The sequence below is a fragment of the Toxorhynchites rutilus genome, chromosome 2 (assembly GCF_029784135.1).
Source record: "Toxorhynchites rutilus septentrionalis strain SRP chromosome 2, ASM2978413v1, whole genome shotgun sequence".
NCBI classification, from domain to species: Eukaryota; Metazoa; Arthropoda; class Insecta; order Diptera; family Culicidae; genus Toxorhynchites; species Toxorhynchites rutilus.
The window spans coordinates 155,632,621-155,652,300 of NC_073745.1; the positions used below are offsets into that span (position 1 = coordinate 155,632,621).

At 38.3% G+C, this 19,680-nt stretch overlaps 1 protein-coding gene across 10 annotated transcripts in view; it reads left to right on the plus strand.

The window, feature by feature from the left end:
• Window positions 1-19,680, plus strand: part of LOC129770377 (small conductance calcium-activated potassium channel protein) — a 691,836-nt gene that overhangs the window by 131,858 nt on the left and 540,298 nt on the right. The gene's annotated exons all lie outside the window — the stretch shown is intronic.

Genomic DNA, 19,680 nt, shown 5'->3' on the forward strand with positions numbered 1-19,680 from the left:
CGCCTCCGATTTGACAACTTTTGGGTTCTTCCGGAGGGCCTGCTTCATAATCGCCCAATATTTCTCTATTGGGCGAAGCTCCGGCGCGTTGGGCGGGTTCATTTCCTTTGGCACGAAGGTAACCCCGTTGGCTTCGTACCACTCCAACACTTCCTTTGAATAGTGGCACGAAGCGAGATCCGGCCAGAAGATGGTCGGGCCCTCGTGCTGCTTCAATAGTGGTAGTAAGCGCTTCTGTAGGCACTCCTTAAGGTAAACCTGCCCGTTTACCGTGCCGGTCATCACGAAGGGGGCGCTCCGCTTTCCGCAAGAGCAGATCGCTTGTCACACCATGTACTTTTTGGCAAACTTGGAACTTCTGCTTGCGAATCTCCTCCGGAACGCTGAATTTGTCCTCTGCGGAGAAGAACAACAGGCCCGGCAGCTGACGAAAGTCCGCTTTGACGTAGGTTTCGTCGTCCATTACCAGGCAATGCGGCTTTGTCAGCATTTCGGTGTACAGCTTCCGGGCTCGCGTCTTCCCCACCATGTTTTGCCTTTCGTCGCGGTTAGGAGCCTTCTGAACCTTGTATGTACGCAGGCCCTCCCGCTGCTTGGTCCACTGGACGAATGAACTTGACAAATTCAGCTTATTAGCGACATCCCGGACCGAACTTCTCGGATCACGTCTAAACTGCTTAACTACGCGCTTGTGATCTTCTTCACTGACGGAGCATCCATTTTTGCCGTTCTTCACCTTCCGGTCGATGGTTAGGTTCTCGAAGTATCGTTTTAGTACTCTGCTGACCGTGGATTGGACGATTCCCAGCATCTTACCGATGTCCCGATGTGACAACTCCGGATTCTCGAAATGAGTGCGCAGGATTAATTCACGACGCTCTTTTTCGTTCGTTGACATTTTTCCAAATTTACGAAAAAATGACAGTGAAGCATGGCCAACGTGATCTATACATTCTTATCTGATTATAAGCACAAGCTGAAGATATAATTACTAAAAATTAAATTTCTATAGCGTTTTTTCCGTGATGCAATTTGATACGACACACCCTTTATATGGAAGAATATCCACGTGGTCATCAGGGGAGGGGTATAGTCAATGTTCACGCTTATCCACGGAGGGGGAGGGGGGATTCTAAAAGCGTACTTTTTCTGTCCACGTGGTATGTGGACAGCCCTAATATATACTGGAATCCATGCCATTCCTGATTCGAAGTGAGAACTGCATTCTAGCACCCCGGTCCGCTCGTGTAGAATGCTTATAACGACGCTTAAATTAAATTCTTCTGGTACAAAGTACCAAACTTATTTATCAATATGTATGATCATAATTATTTCCACTGTGCACAAATATTCCGAGGATTTTCTAAACATTAGATTGTTTCATGGAACCAGAATATTTGACAAATTTAAGAAATAATAACGATATTTTGTTTGAGGTATACCATTACCTTGTACGATGTGTAATATACGAGTGACCGCAAAATTATTAATGAAGTAATACGTTTCAGAGTGTAATAACACTCAAGAGAAACATTTTTAAAATCAATGTCAAAATTATATGATTTTTTTAACATTTGATCTTCAGACTCAAAGTAAAATCAATGTTGATGGCGAAACTATTGTGATATCCACTGCCGATAGGATTGATGAATTTGTATGTTCAAAGTATGGACGATTGATTCAAAATAAATATTGATTTCTTAGCGAATCAATGAAGTGATACTGCAGATTTTCGGGAAAAAATGGAAAGCTTCAACTCTATGGCTAGCATGGAAAATACGAGAGAACAAGCGTGTTTTGGGAGGATAGAATTTCCAACCTGCGTGAAAGATGACGAAAGATTGTATAACGGAATAATGAGAAAGAATAAATTTGAACAAATGTAAGTCTGTCTTTAAAAATGATGCATTTGTTTTCCCGAAAATTGGCACGAGCTCTCCGAACAACCCAATATGGCTATCCTGATTTCTCTTGATTTTTATTCTCATTTTTCCTGATTTTTTGGAAATTATAGTTGGCCACCCTAGGCACGATAGTAAACATCAATAACATCAAGAATACTATTTTAGATGCTTTCATGTCAGAGTTACCAGAGTATAGTCACTCAAAACGGCCACTAATGATGTTTTTGGGATCATTCAAATATTCAAATATTACGTAACGCATTCAGAGAGGAAGGGGGATGCCTTGTGGAAACTTTTTTAGAAATAAATCTAACCAAATAATATCATTTTCATGAAAGTGACCATTTTTAAATGTCATGTAGGGAAGAGGGTGTCTGAAATAGTAAAAAAATGCGTTACGTAATATTTGAACGACCCCTAGTTGCAAAATCAACAAATTTGACTTGTGTCATGTCTGTGTATTCATATATCACGTAGAACATGATAAGGAACGAAATGTAAATGATTCTTTTGTTTTTTTTAAATTTATCATTATTTAATTCCTACAGTAATGACCGACGAATAACGTCCGGCATCTGCAGCATTGTTTGAAAAATTGTTGATTTTTACTCATTTCAACTTACCCCGGGATTTAAAAAAACAGTTAAAATGCTCAGAGCTTCACGGAAAAATATTTTTCAGAATAATGTTTCCATCCGTGAAAAATTTGTTATACCGAAAACGTGAGCAAATATTCATCCGAATTAAAGATGGTCGGGTTATATTCAGGTCGTTCAGAGCGGAATTATTCCCATGTTACTTCCGTTATTTATTGTTGTTATTGCTTTTGTACTTAGACGCCAGGTCTTCACTACCATTAGCGAGATTCAGACCAAAAAAGACAACCCACAACATATTCCACTGACACTGATTAATGATACTGTATCAGAAACGCTGCGCTGAAAGTCTGTCTTCGCGGAAAATCCATGATTAAATTAAAATACAAACATAATGTGCGCAAAGCCTGGCTCAGGGAAAAGATCGGCGATGTTCGTTGTAATTTACGTTAACCATTGGCGGCTTATTAAGCTTCCATTTCATACCATGGCTGAAGCTTACGAGAGATTTCGAGATCGTAAATTTTGAGCTAACAAGCTTTTCAGTCGACCTACGCTTCGAAATCATAATTTCAGTTTTATACGTCATATCGTCATGAATACACAATTGAATAATCATTGCTGGATTACACTAAATGCATTTCTCACTTCTTGGAAGTGAATGTTAGGCTCTTCACCACTTTATTGCCCCTATGAAATCAACTTCTTAATGGCTTACAGTTGACGACTGTTATCCTGAATCGTTGCCTCCGCATCTCGGTGGGTGGGCACAATCTGATGGGAGAATATGTTACGCTCTACTCGAAATAGCAACAACAAAAAATAAATGCAAATGAAAACAAACAGCAACATCGTAATGAATTTTTGTTTCTCTTTTTACGCATCGGCTCAACAGTCTGTGAAATATTACGATAAGCTGTGTAAAAAGGGACGTAGGCGGCAAAGCAAGTCGTTTGGTTTTATTTTTCGCTGTATCCATACTCAGCGTGGCAGGACTGAAGTACGTGTTCGTCCTACTTTCGTTGATGAAAGACCGGCAGAAATATAAATAAATGTACAACATAAAAGTAACAAAATTTATGATCATAACATGCCTCTAAAGCGTTGTTGAATCAACTGGAGGTCTAGGATATAAATGAGAAAAAAGGCGCCCTGATTTTAAAGAACAATGAACTAGTTAATTTCTTGCGGTGAAACCCCGTTGTATGTCGACGTGGAAATTATAAGGAACTGTTAAGAGGATTGAATGATGGAAAGGTAATCATCATTAAAATTAAACACTTTTTAATTATCGAAGTAGTGTTGGAGCTCGCCACTGTTGGTATGTCTTTGGAAGATATAATGCTTTTATAAGTTGGTTTGGTGGCATCATAATTTGCCCGCCACGACCACGATTTAAATTGTTCCCTACAGACAACGGCCAAATGCCTTGACGATAAGAGCTGTGTAATGTGAATCAATTCTGCCACCAGTTTGCATTTTGAATATTTTCTAATTTTTGCTAATTTTTGAATACTTATCATATTTTCATCGAATGTATCAGTGCGTTGCAAGTGAGCAAATGAGCAGCATTAGAGTGCCCTATCTCAATCAGTAGCAGTGGAGGTTTGGTGAGTACTAACAGAGCCTATAGGGCACCAGGGTACTCTCTACGTTAAGCTATCCTTATTTAGTAAAGCGGAGCTCTAGCACAGTTATTTCTCGGACTAATCGTGAAAAGCAAATACTGAAAGTTAACCCTTTTTGCGTCCATGGAAACTAGACAAGGAAACGACTCAAACCTCAAAGAATATAATCCTTATACGAGGAAGAACACATATTTACCTTTGATAAATAAAATACTCTTATACTAAATTGAAAATTTCTCGAAAAGGTGCGTTTAAGAAGTTCCTCATTGCGAACTTTGGGACTTAAAATCTTCAGACAGTTTTCGAGCGAAAATATATGAATAGAAATTTATTCTTCAATAAATCTGAAAAAAAAATCTGCGCTAAGTTTCATGAGGTAAGGTAAGTAGGTAAGTTAGAATACAACTGGACTTCCAAGAATGATTGATTTTTTTAGAGGCTTCAAGCTGCAAAATTCATTCGTCCCTAGCATTTAAAAATTGAATATGGATTCCAACCTCTTCGCTAATTTTTCGTAGGGTCTTTTATGTACAAGATTTCACTGCCTCATGCTTCCAAGCTTTTCTCCACTGTGTGTTAACATATTAAGGACCGCACGTTTTGGGGCAAACTTGAACGCTTCATTTGTTCGGATTCCACGAATGAGATTGTTTCCTCCGATGTGGATGAGACGAAGGCGAGTCATCAGACGGAACGCGAAACACGAGAAATCTCATGAGCGGTCCGCAATGTGTTAATTGTACTTGAACTGATAATCCGCTTGCGCCAAGTGCGGAGCGATGTAGGGGAAGGGTGGTAAAGACGGACACCTTCAATAAACGTTGATTTCATTTTCGTGAATTTCACAAAAAAATACAGCTATCTCATCGCAAATTAATAGTCTAGGTCTCTTTTTATGGTAAAATTTGTTTTTGAGGCAAAGCTTTTGCAAAATAAATGTGTCCGGCATCTTTGAAAAAAATAAGATTGAGTCGGGAAAGATGGACACTAACTGAAATTTTGAGTTTATGTACTCGATAAGTTTAGGAGAACTTCAAATATGCCTTAAAAATGATCGTACAAAAAGGCTTTACTAAAATCATCTAGAAGGGCCCCGTAATTTTCCTTATTTTTTCATGTCAAAAATAGCTGCCGGCATTCCGAATGATCTGCCGGATAACGATTTAGGAAGCGCTCCGCTGATTCGTCCATGATATCTGGTTGTTCTTGCAAACGTAGTTAGTGGTCAGCTGTTGAAAAAGAAGGAGGATGTAATCAAATTGTTTTCAAAACAAAATGTTTGGATCAGTGTCCCTCTAACCTGACTTGATAAGTTTGTTTACCATTCATATTTCTGGAGTAAAAAAAAATATCCGCTGATTCGATAAACTGGAAGAAAAGTAATGGTGAAAAAGTGGTGAAAAGTGATGAACTGCTCTTTGTAGATTACTTTTTTGTTTTTATGTACAATTTTAACAGAAGGCCAACTAGGTGTACACAGTAAGTGTCAAAGGTATTGATACACTGTATTGCAAGTTTGTGCATAATTAATTTTTAAAATGAAAAAGTAATTTATCAGTCATACATCCATCTTTCCACCCTGTCCGTCTTTCCCGACGTTACCCTACACATACTGTTTTGGGAGATTCGGGATTGAATTTCGGAGAATCCCCCAAGTATCGGATAGGTCAAGGAAATAATAATATCGTCGCGATTGATGGTCAACTATCTACTAAACTACTTTAGTAAGCAGGCCGAGTAAGGTGATGACCGTCATCATCGGGTGGAGAATTGGTGTGGGTAAAGATGCTATGCTAGCACGATCAAATGATCGTGTCCGCCACAGTACTTTCCCCTCAAAACTTTCCAGTATTGGCGGGGAATATGAACACGACGACCTGATCTTGTGTGATATACTGGACGATCGGCGCTGGTTGATGTTGTTATACTGGTATTGGTAGCTGGCGCTGTACTGTCGACATTGTCTCTATGTATGAAAGCAGCCTTGAGACGATCGATGGATATGGGTGACGATTTGCCGTTGATGTCAACTACAAAAATCTTTTTCCACCGGCGCAGTACACGATACACGATGGTCTAACTGCATCGATTCGTACGAAAACGTGGCTGCAGGTAGCTAGCTCTTTCTGCACGAACAAAGCTGGTTTGGAATGGTCGCTCGTTGGTACGGGACGGATGTGTGCCATCACCATTCGCAGATCGGTGATGAATTCGTGTGAAGGCTTCGAATTTTTTACTCCACGAAGAATTCTCCAGGGAGCCGAAGGGTCGTTCCATACACTAACTCTGCTGTTGACGATTGTATGTCGGTGTGTGCGCTCTATCTGCCCGCTGGCTTGTGGATGATAGGGCGTCGTTCGCAGGTGGTCGATACCGAAGATTTTTGCCTGTGTTCGAAATATGTCCGACTCGAATTGCCTACCTAAATCAGTGGTAACCTTCTCTGGAACGCCAAATCGGTATATTCAACCGCTTACGAATGCTTTCGCTACCGTAAGCACCGTGATGTTCGGAATCGGGATTGCTTCGGGCCATCGGGTGAATTTATCTACCATGGTTAGGCAATATGCGTTTTCATCTGATGGCGGTAGCGGTCCGATAATGTAGCACGCGCACCGGGATGGAATGCGCTGTATAGGTTTTTGATGATCTGCTTTCGGTACATTTCGGGAACAAATGGACGAATGGAATTGGTTGAAACATCACATAACACAGGGGTTTTGGAAAGCGGAGAGGTAAATTAATCTTAAAGTGGTGTTCGCAGGAGGGTTTTCTAAGTAGGCTTGCAATTCGGGATCGCTTTTTTGCTGATCGGCTAAGACGGTAAAATCGATGGCTTCGTTCGTGGACGTGATCGATTCAACCCGACTGAGCATGTCCGCGACCTTGTTTTGTTCTCCGGGTACATGTCGTATATCTGTGGTATATTCGCTAATGAAAGCGAGCCTCCGCAGCTGAGTAGGATTTGCTTTTTCAGGTCGTTGCAGGAAAGCGGTGACGAGTGGTTTGTGGTTCGTATATATACAGAAGGCTCGAGCATTCAATACATCTCGAAAATGCGTTACTGTTGCGTACATACCATACAGCTCACGGTCATAGGTGCTTGCTTTAAGAAGGATACCGGTAAGTTTTCGGGAGAAAAATCCGAGTGGTTGACGGCGGTCTTCGTTTACTTGGTGCAGAACAGCACCGATTGCCGTACCAGAGGCATCGACTTCGAGAGCGAGTGTGGCATCAGTCGATGAGTGTGCTAGTAGTGCGGCATCTGAAAGGTCCTGCTTACACTTTTCAAATGCACTGGTTGTAGTTGAATCACAGACAAGTGTGGTTCGGTCGTTTTTAACGTTGCCATGTATCATCGCTTGTAAAGTTTGCTGAACTTCGGCGACGATAAACGACGATAAAAGTTGATTACGCCCAGGAACCTTTTTAATTGCTTCGCAGTTGTCGACTTCGGGAATTCCAATATTGCTGTAACTTTGCTCGGCTTCGGTTTGATCCCTTGGGCTGTGATCTGGTTACTGAGAAACTCGACCTCTGGAAGACCGATCTGACATTTTCCTGGGTTGATGGTGAGTCCGTTTTCACGAAGTCGCTCGAACACCATCCTCAAATGCTGTTTGTGCTCGGCAATATCTTTTCATGCGATACAAAAATCGTCTTCATACGGGTAAACGAAATCCAAGTCACCTAGAATCTCGTATAACTTTGTAGAGTCTGGCCGGCGTTGCGAAGTTCAAACGTCATGTACTTAAATTCGTACAGACCGAACGGGGTGGTAATCGCTGTTTTGGGAATGTCTTCTGGTGCAATTGGTATTTGATGGTATGCGCGCTGGAGATCGATACACGAGAAGATGTTCTTGCCATACAAGATATTAGAAAAATCTTGTATGTGTGGGACTGGGACTGGGACAAGTTTGTAATTTATGAAGCGTAGAGGTTCATCGATTGCGAGAGGAATAACTTTATTCAACCAAGGTCTGAACCCACCATGAATGTCCGTTAAATGATGAAAAAATCGAATTAATCCACCTAGAAGTGATATTGTGCTTTTCAGCAGTATTAACGAACAGACCCTCAACTACTTTTGGTTCCAGTCAGCTCCTAAGCAGTCCACATTTGGCGATTTGATTTCCATTTATAGACGCAGGACCCCGGTGCTCGGAAATACATGCATGCTCTGCTGCGGCTAGAACGAGAAAGAGGGTGAATTTCGGTGTGACGTGCTCAGATGAGCTCGTCATACGCGTGCTCAAGCCAAGCTCAAGGTCCACTTGTCGGGTTGTTATAATTGGGTATACAGAGTGTTCAATAAGTTCAAATTCAATTTTTCATCATTTTGTAAGTGCGCACCATGTGCATTATGTGTGTTGGTATTGGTGTCAGCTATAGCCTCATGTATAGGCTAACCGACGCGCACGGTGTTGACTTGCTGCGAGGACGCCAGCAGCCATCAAGGTAGTGAGGGAGCGGGTTCGTCGAAAAATGAACCTCTCCAGAAGACCGCAGCTGACCTGGATGTGTCGATCGGGAGTGCTCACACCATTATGACGAAGGACCTGGGATACAAGCCGTACAAGAAACGCAAGGTTCCGGGGGTAACAAAGGACACAACGAACACGAGGCTGGACAGAGCCAATACTTTCGTGGCACGCAGGTCAGGAGTGCGAGTTTTCTGATGAGAAACTCTTTGTCTTGCAACAGCCGCACAATGTCCAAAATGATCGGCTGTGGGCGCCGATGTTGGCCAGCATCCCACCGTTTTACAAAAACATCTCGCAGTTCCAGAGCGCCGCGTCGGTTATGGTTTGTGGGGCCTTGTCCAGGCGTGGGAAGCTCCCAATGGTGTTTATCAAGAAAAACGTGAAAATCCACGCCGCGTGCTATAAGACCGAGGTTCTGAAAAAGGTTGTGGCCCCGCCACTTCGGTACCTCTAAGGGAAGGATCATTACGTCTTTCAACAGAACAGCCCACACGGCGAATATCGTCCAAGCATGGTATCGGGAGAATTTGAATGATTTTCTCGACAAGACCTTGTGCCCTCCCAGCTCCCCAGACCTTAATCCTCTGGTTTTTTTTATGTATGGTCGTACATGCTGACCGGGCAGAGCGAACATAAAGTGAGCACTATGGACCAACAATTGAAGTTAGTTTTGGTATCATCCATTTAATTTATTTCGCGTTTGTATCCGAATGCGCGAACCTTGGCCTTTACCCCAATCATAAGGTTCTGCACGGCCACAGCATCGTCAGTTTTTTGTCGATGAATTTTGGACTTTATTTTCTGTTGGAGTAAAATATGAGCTTGTTTTATGTCCATATTAGAAAAAAAAACATCAAGCAATCTTAAATTTCCCCTGCAAATAAATGAATATGGGCATATTGCCGAACATTTTTTAAGAGCGCTCTCTGTTATTTTATTCATTATCACTAATTGTGGTAATGAGCAAAAGCAGTAAAATAAAAATATTCTAACAGAACACCAAAACCGTTCGTCATTCTTACTCAAAAAGAGCACCAACATGCACTACAATAGCAGGAAAAAAACAGGAATCATTGTTCGAAATTACCGAATGAAAAGGCTTCCACGTCTGCTGTTGTGGTCCCTTGCGATGGGTAGGTAAATGGAATAAATTGGTAGAGCAATAACTTTCCCCCATTTAATGCTGAAAGACTGGCAAACACAAGCGCAACATAAGCGAGAGGTTTTTGGGGATAACGAAGGTAATGGGCCGATCCGCACAAGGAAATTCCTCGAGTGCCATTCGTCACATATGTGAGATGGTGGATTACATTCTATAATTTGATCACGTTCATCACTCATTCGTTGTGGATTAAACGGTCGCAACCCGGAAGTTATTCCATGCACAAACGGGGTTAGCTTTCAGTGGCATTGTGAATTCGACTGAATGACCGAAACGATTTCTGCACGTGCATGTCCAATTTCATTGGGAGGAGAAAAAGAGAAAAGGACGCCAAACGATGGATGGATTGGATCATAAAGTTGCACGACCTTTGGCTTTAGTCGTGTCGAGTTTACGATTTGTCTATGGGTCTATAAAAAGGAGTTGTAATTTCGGTCAACTATTGCATCCGGAATTCAAAGCGTGCAGGAGCAATGGAAACAATTTAAGATTGAATTTATCTCACAAATGTTTATCTCGGAATAGTTGCATATATCCACAACGAACAATTGTTTTTACTCTCTCTCGAGATCCTTGTAACGTGATTTTTTACGCAAATCGTGCTACCTCATGAATGTTTTCGTTTTATCATATCAATCATTAGTCACCGACAGCAATTGGTTTGAAAATTATCAAATGTTGCACTAAGTTAGTGGTTAACTCAAGTATTGTTATGAAATGATACATATTTTTGTCATTTGTGCTGTAAATGCTGTAAACGAGTTGAAATACAATAAATATGAAAATAAATATATTTTCAAGGAGTTATGACTATTTGTATATCGAAAAGATTTTACTTATTCTTCTTGTCTAACCCTTGTGTAAAAAATGTGATTTTCATTTGGGTAGAAGTTATTAATCAATCCTTAAATTTTTGCTCGCACAATGTCAGCGCGTACCACTTTCCCGCTGCGCTCCAAATTGTCTGCTAATCAAATAAAATCCCCCGCTCCAACAATGGATTAATCATCGAATATACGTCAACGCATTTACGGCGGAAATTAGCGAAGAAATAGATCACGTTTCGCTGATTTGATAACCCAAACATTTTCGGATTTTCATCTCGCGTTTCTAACGAGACATAAAAATGTGCCAGACGAGACTTCCCCCTCGCAGATGATGGATTGGTCTTTTTGACTTTGAGTTTGCACTCGTGTGAATTGACGAGCAAAAATGGTTGATGGAATGATGTCCGTTTTTTTTAGTATCATCTGGAAAGCAGAAAATTCAGCATTCATTGTTTACCGTGAAATTTTGCCCCAGAGGATCGAGCATACGAGCAATTTATGGGGAAATGCGAAATGTGGAGTTGAAGTTGAGTCGATTTACCCTGCGGCTCGTCTCATCCAGTGCAACGCCATCAAAGAAAACGTGGCTTGTACAATTTAGAATTGATTTTGCGAGTGGTTTCGATGGTGATGTCGGATAGCTATTTATATTGACCCAGCTGTAATGATATTTATGCAAAATCCATACTAGCATGCGACAGGATTTTAGACTGACAGAGTACCATAATTGAGATTTAATTTTCAGGGTGGGCAGGAAATTTAGAGAATGGTTTTTTTCAATGCCAAATGACTTAAAAATTCATAAAACGTCAAGATCTGGTGTTATCAAGAAAAAAACATTTTTGGCCGAAAATCTACTTTTCGGGACTTAGTCTGAGAGGCAATTAAGGCCCCTTGGAAGATTTTCAAGGGTCAAAAAATCAATACTTTGAGTGCTTTGAGGCACCCCTAAATCATGTCCGATCGAGTGGAACTTTGCACAGATCATTTTTTCAGGCTAATAAACAAAATTTACATGGTCGGTTTTTGAAATTCGATGATGAAAATCTAACAAACATCCATTGCCACCCTGATATACATACACATTCACACCTATACATGAAAACCTCATGAAAACAAAAATGTAAAACCGCATATTCAACGAGTATTTCTAGTACGATTATTTTTTTTTTTCCTTTCGAATTTCAATATTTTTTAAATAATATCTCACTTACACTGAGTTGGGGTGAGAATGGGTCAAGCACAAAATTGAATTCCATGCCAAACCGATATAGTGATTGTCAGTTTTTCATGAAAATTGGTACTTTTATTCCTCATCGTAAAATATTAGACATGTATTTTTTTTTTCATCAGGGTGGCCATTTCCGTTTTATGGTGGTCCGAAAAATCAACTTTTGTTTATTTTGTTTTCGTAATTATTGATCGTAATTGTTTTTCATGGCTTACATGGTTTCGGAACTAAGGTCAGCATATTTTTTATATTTTTTCTTGAAAGCTGAGGTTGTTTTACATGACATATCCGAATATCAGAGAAGTGTTTTTTTTTTCGGTTTCGAGTTATTTTGAAAAGTTAACATGTTTTCAGTTTTCATGAAATATTCCTATGCGACTGGACAACATCTATGCGACTAGAATCCAATTTATATGCATATGTGGTATTTCATGTGGCTTCAAATTGATATATCGATCATCTGAATCGGTCCGGTAGTTTAACAGTTATGAATTTGAGAAAAGTCATTTTTGGAAGAAAAAAATGATTTTCCGGACCACCCTAAAATGGAAATGCTTTCCTATTTAATTTGATATGTAGATCATCTGAATCAGTACAGCAGTTCAAAAGTTCTGAATTTAAAAAAAAGTCGTTTGGAACAAAAAATGCGAAAAAAAAATATTTTCTGGGCAACCCTATAATGGAAATGATCACCCTCTTCTTTCTTTTTTTTTTTCATACATACATTTATTGAATCTTCCATAATGTGGAAATAACAATAATTGGTTATACATTTAGTTCTAACATAATATTAGTATTACGTTTGTTGTCAATTCTTACAGTTAAAATTTCACATGTGTGCTGGAGCACAACACTAACGTTTGACCACGTTCAAATAATTAGGGTTTTTTTCTTCAGACGTGTTACCATAGGTTGACCGAGTCGCCTTGCTAGTGGATTTGGATGATTCTTCACCTTTTCCGCATATTTCCTCCTCGTTTTATGAAGTTCTTCTTTAACCGTCGCCATCCCTAAGTCTCGATGTATGACACTATTGCGGATGTACCAAGGGGCGCCAGTAATTTGTCTTAGCAGTTTATTTTGTACTCTTTCGATGATTTCGATATTACTTGCTGAAGCTGTTTGCCATAGTTGACAGCCGTAATGCCAAATAGGTTTCAGCATGGATTTGTATAGAAGTAGTTTGAACTCTAGTTTTAATTTCGACTTCCTCCCGATTAGCCAATGTATTTGTTTTGCTCGCATCTTCAATTGCGTTTTCTTCGCATCTATGTGTTTCTTCCAGGTTAGACGACGATCTAGATGTACACCAAGATATTTAATTTCATTCGATTGAGGTACTGCAGATCCATTGAACTTGATTTGTGGGCATGTGTTCTTATTAAGCGTGAACGTAACGTGGACACATTTTGTTTCATTTACTTTAATTCTCCATTTTTGAAGCCACTATTCAACGACCGTTATGTGTTCCTGGAGATCCCGTGAAGCAATCGTTCTGTTTTTGTGACTGCTGAGAATAGCTGTGTCATCTGCGAATGTTACGCGCGGTCGGGAGATCAGCTGTGTAGATGAGATAGAGAACTGGTCCAAGAACACTGCCCTGAGGAACGCCAGCATAAATTTCTTGCTCTGGTGATAGAGTTTGGTTATACCGAACATGAAACTTTCTTCCCAGTAGATAAGAACGCATAATTTCATATACTTGTGGTAGCATATTTTTAATTTTATAGAGCAGTCCTTCGTGCCAGACTTTATCGAAAGCTTGAGCTACATCAAGAAAAAGCGCTGAGCAGTATCCGCGGCCTTCATATACTTTACGATTTTTTCTATCAATCGGTGCACTTGTTCAATAGTGCCATGTTTTGCTCGGAATCCGAATTGATGATTCGGGATTAATCTTTCAATCAAATGATCACCCTAATGATAAAAAAATACGGGTCTAATGTGTTGCGATAAAGAACAAAACTACCACTTTTCACGAAAATTAGAGAATCACTATATCGGTTTGACATGGAATGGCTGTATATAAACATTTCCAGTTAACATTCGATGTTCAAAAACGGTTCAAAAGAACTGGTTCACTTAGGTGAACGGTTAGTGACTGAGCCGTTCATCAAAGTGAACTGCGTTGCCCATTGTCTGGTTTCTTTATCAGTTCTCGCTTGTTTTTTCGTGACGGACAAGATTAGTCGATGTATATCAAACATTATTCTACATGTGCCAATGGTAATCACTTATCTGAAACAAAGGATTATTACGAGTCTCCACAGACAAATTACTTAAAATTAACTTTAACCTAAACTTATGATCTGGTACTCATCATTTAGAATTAATTTTGGATACGTTGGAGTCTGTGTGTCCGGGCATATCTCTCCCAGACAGGAATCGCATATTCAAATGCGTGATAAATTTAATTTAGAATATCTGCCGATCAAAGAGTATGGGTTATTCAGATATTTTTTTCAGAATTTAAAAAAACGTTTTTGAGAAAAATGAACATGAGTTTTAAACGTATTTTTTCAGCGTATTTTTTTTTAAATTTGTTTGATATATTTTAATGACAATCAACAGTTTTCTAAATTTATTTTTCGACAAATATTTTGTAGTATGTGAGTTTGAATTTTTTGTAAAAAAAAATAGAAATATTTTTTTAAATATCTCGAGAATGGCTGCATTTAGAAGGAGATTGATGAAGAGCTTTTTCTTGAATCACATTGGGATTCATAATTTGTACCCAAAAATGATTGTTAGCCCACAAAATTCAGTGTTCGAACATTCATCAAAATTCGATGTTACACAAAGTTCGTCAAAAATAGTTTTACCATCTTGGACTCATTTTTTTAAATTTTCTACATGATTTCTATTTTATATGAAAGAATTAAAAAAATCATAAATACATATATAAATTTTCAAAAAAAATTAAATTGAAAAGGACAATAAATCAGAAATGTTTTATCAAATATCTCGTGGCAGCATTTGGACATTACATTTCACAATTATTCAATTGTTTATCTCAAGAAAGATATGTTATTCAATATGATAGATGCGTAGAAATATTTCCTAGCAATTGATGCAAACATCGAAAACCCATAAAAATTCGATGTAACATAAAATTCGTCAAAAATAGTTTTACCACTTTGGACTTATTTTTTAAATTTTCTACATGACTTCTTTTTTATATGAAAAAATAAAAAAAATTAAAAATACATATGTAAATTTAAAAAAAATAAAATTGAAAAAGACAACTACTTGGAAATGTTTTTTTTTCAAATATCTAGAGAATGGCTGCATTTAGAAGGAGATTGATGAAGATCTTTTTTATTTTAAATCACATCAGGATTCATAATTTGTGGCTAAAATTGCTGCTGACATACACAAATTCGAAGTTTCGAAAATTCATAAAAATTCGATGTTCCACAAAGTTCGTCAAAAATAGTTTTACCATCTTGGACTCATTTTTCGAATTTTCTACACGAATTCTATTTTATATGAAAAAAAATAAAAAATATATTTAAAAATGTGTATTTCTGACATTGCAAATTAAAGTTTTTTTTTTCGTAAATATAAAAAGACTATCATTTTTTTGTCAGTGTATATTCTTTTACGTTTGATCATCAATACTCTATAACTCTTTCTAAGACAGTATTTCGGTACGACTCAAAGTTTTTGAGATATAAATTATAATAGATTTATCTTACTAAAATCGATACGCCCTTTTCAAAAGTTACACTTGAAAACACACTCAAAAATTCCCAAATGCTGTGGAAAACTCATTCCTCCAACTCAAACGGAATACAAACATTCGTTCGAATCGAAAATACAAGTTTTTAAAATCTGCATTTTTAGTTCGATTTCATTTGGAATTGCACTATGTTGAAAAATAACAAAAGATTAACCCCAAAGAATGAAGTAGTTTAGTGAACCTGTTACGGTGCTAAATACGGTGCTCCTATGAGTAATAGATAACGGTACTCAGTATCAAACAAAGTAGTCACCCACACAAAACAACGCACAGTGCGTTGAATGCATAGGAATGTGGCACAAAAATCATAACAGCAGAATTTAGCCATTAACATTTTGATGTGATGGAAAAAATTGTTCATAAGTATCAGAATAACTGTTTCCTTAAATATCTCATGTTATTTGAATAATCGCATAAGTGTCTCAAGCGACAAAACCTTTGTTCATCTGAAGTGAAAAGTTCTGATCATTTTGGATACGCAGAAATCATTATTTGAGCAGCTACTGGTTCAAATTATATTGAAGTAGTTAATACATATATACAAAAAAAGTGCTTGTTTTTCATAATCTTGCATGTATCAATTCTTTTTCAAGGAAAAATAATTCCGACCAGTACGATATCCATGCCCAAATTTAATATGACCGCAAAGGGTTAACATATTAGCTTCCCTTGAAAGTAAAGTGAATTTTCACCAACACTACACTACTCTGTTTTTGTTTCTATGAAAATTTTGAACTTCGATTGAATTGATTTGAATTTCGATTAATCTCAAACCTAAGTTTGGAAAAGGTGTAAAAATATAATCACTCTTTGCATGCGACGTAACTCAAGGTACGACTAGACAGTTGCAAACGTGAAATTGTAAACGGAAAAAAGTAAACCTTATCATCCAGGAAACTTCCGCCAAATTCCACATCAACATCGATTAGCACTCTCCTTCGTGTTCCATTTTCTCCGAGCGATCATAAATCTGTGTGAACCGCAGACATCAGATAAAAACCGTACGCAATGGTGTTGATATTGAATTTTCTTTCCAAACATCGTAAATTTCGTTCAACGTAATGACCGAGAGGGAAACTACGTTCATTAGATGGGGAACATATTCCCCAAGAGTAAATTTGTACTTTCCCGCACATTCACGGGAATATTTTTCGATCATTAATTATAAAGGCCTTATGTATTTGGAATATTTTTCTGTCCCAGTTCGTGCAGATTTGATTTTTAATGTTTATCGAATCTTTATAAAGACCAAACTCATTAAATTAAAATGAAATAACGTTCGAAGATAATAATGTGGAGTCGTTTAATGAGTTGATTTTTGTATGTTTCTTTAAAGCCGTTCTAGATGATCTTGTTTTTACTGACGAAAAGTTACCTGTCATGTTAGTTAAAGAGAGATTATATTTCACGTCAGTCTTGTATTTAACATTGGTTTGATGAATTTAAAGTGGGGCGGAAAAACAGAAAACAGCGAGCTGAAGCGCCGGGTTTGTTTCTATCAATCACTGCCGCAGCCTGAAATTGACAGCTCGAAGAAACAGCTTAGCTCATATACAGTAATTTATGTGCATCCGCAACTAAAGGAATGCAAACATGTAGTGGGATGAAATATGCAACGCAAGGATGTTTTTCGACGGCAAAATGACGGATTCATTTTTCATTTTTATGATTTCTTGTAAATAATTGCTTATGGGCATGTCTGATATGACAATGTGGGATTTTTTTTTCTGTCATGATACTCATCTGGAAAATAGATTGAATTAATGAAAAAGATCAGATCACTTGGAATGTAAATGTAGAAAAATTACGAGTTTGAATAACTTAAATAAAATCCAGTATAATGATTCAAGTTTGCTGACATTATCTAATTGCTCCATCAAGGATACTTTCACAAATAGAATCGATCTCTCCGCTATACATATTTAATATCATTGAATTGGGCATTAACGCTAAACTTATCAAGCTATGACGTATCGTTTACCCCATTCGTACATAGAAAGGTGTTCTTGGAGAGTGAAGAAACACGCTCATCTTACACCAGCTGCTTCCCAGACGGATCGAAGGATCCAATTACGTCGAAACCAAGGACCGTCCTTTTTCGATCAGCATCTATACGAACCATCAACAGTAAGGACGATAGTCTATCGTCTATCCCTCACGGAAGCTTGCGGCCGTGGCATGACTTTTTGTTTACCTTGGTGTATATGTTTGTGTGCATAAATGTGTGTTCTGTGGAAACGACGGTGTATGCTCTCCTTCCGCTTCCTTGTCCCGTGTCGCATTATTGTGTAATAAAGCTTGCAACAAATCGATACCGCTTCATTCGGCGAGCGCAGCAGGGCTACAAAGGAATCGGATATGTTTTGTTTCGGTAACGAATCGTGCAGACGATAAATTCAAATTCAAGTCAATGAACATAATTTGTAGATAAATTACTACGTTTATTATTTTTGTGTTTGTATTCCGTTTCCAGTACCAATGTTTCCAGTTGCAAATATTATGAAAGGCTTACAAACTATTCTTAAAATGTTTTGAGGGTTATGTTGTCAAATATTTATCTTTAAACTTTCTTCGCAATTTCCTTCCGAAGAGCCAATTGATTAGCAAAATAAGGGAATACAAACTCTCTGCCTATTTCATTTTCATGTTTCATTTAACCTCAGACCATCAACATACAAAACGCTTTACTCTTTTCTTCTTCGAAGTAAAGTGTCGGTCTACAGTCGATCATTGTTATCAACGATTGAGTGCAATCGCCTGTCATGAAATCGAACTTTCTCTAATTGAAGTTACCACAAATGAACATATGTGAGAAATGAGACACAGAATGAAGATCAAGGTAAATGTGCCAACGACGCACCAGTTGTTTCATTCTCCAACAGCACCAGTTTCTATAAGCTTCACCACATATGATTGGTAAGCCAGTATAACGACTATTCCCGCCAAAATTGTTATATAAATCCATGTGATGGCTCATTTGTTGGCTTTCTAGTGAAAACGTGTCCGTAAGGAAGAAGGTGAAATTAATTTCCTGCAAAATACAGATACTTAAGCACGATTCTTGTGCAATAGTACAGTGCTACGATAGAGCACGTGCAAGTCACATAAAATGCATTAACCAAACAATTGTTACCTACGAATGTATATTGTTCTCCCGACTGTCCTAAGGGTTGACTATTGGTTGCCCCAAGATGCTCCAAGATGACTCAAATTCGAATACGTACGGCATTCGGCGGTCAACGATTCGATAACACTGGAGAAATTCGTGACGCAATTACATTGTACTTTAAAAAGTTGGACGCTACGCACTTCGCGCTCGTAATAGAAAAACTCGTGCCACGCTATGAAAAATGCCTCGAACGTTACGGCGATTATGTAGAAAAATAGAAAATAAAACGTAGATTACGAAAATCACCTTGTTTTATTTTCCCGACATTATTTTTCCGCGATTTCTGTGGCACTGAAACTTATTTTTGAACGACCCTCGTACATACGAGTGGCAACGAAAATGATCATATCAAATTTCAAAAACCGACCATGTACATTTTGTTTATTGGCCCAATAAATGACCTGTGCAAAGTTTCAGCTCAATCGGACGTAATTTAGGGGTGCCTCAAAGCGCTCAAAGTTTTGATTTTTTGATCCTCGAAAATCTTCCAAGGAAAATAGATTCTTTTTCTCGATGCCAAATGACTTAAAAATGTATAAAACGTCGAGATCTGGTGTCATCTCGAAAAAAAATGTTTGGCAGAAAATTGACCTTCTGGGACTTATCCTGAGTGGCAATGAAGGTAAATGTGTTTATCCATGAAATTGAAACAAGCCGAAAAGTAGCATATTTTTATCGTTGCGGGTACAATGAACATGTAGTGGGGAGAATATGGACAAGTTCATAATATTCAATGCGAAGAGGTTTATCGCTCGCGAGAGAAATAATTTCACTCTCTCTCTCAGTGTTTGTGTGACCAGTAACTAAAATAGAACAAACAGAGAAAGCAATAGAAAAAGGGTTGAATATTCTTCCCTTCACCTTGCCTCGTGCATTGGATGTAATCTCGGACAGGTATGGGCAAAATGGGCATCGAAATTCGTTCAACAACACTC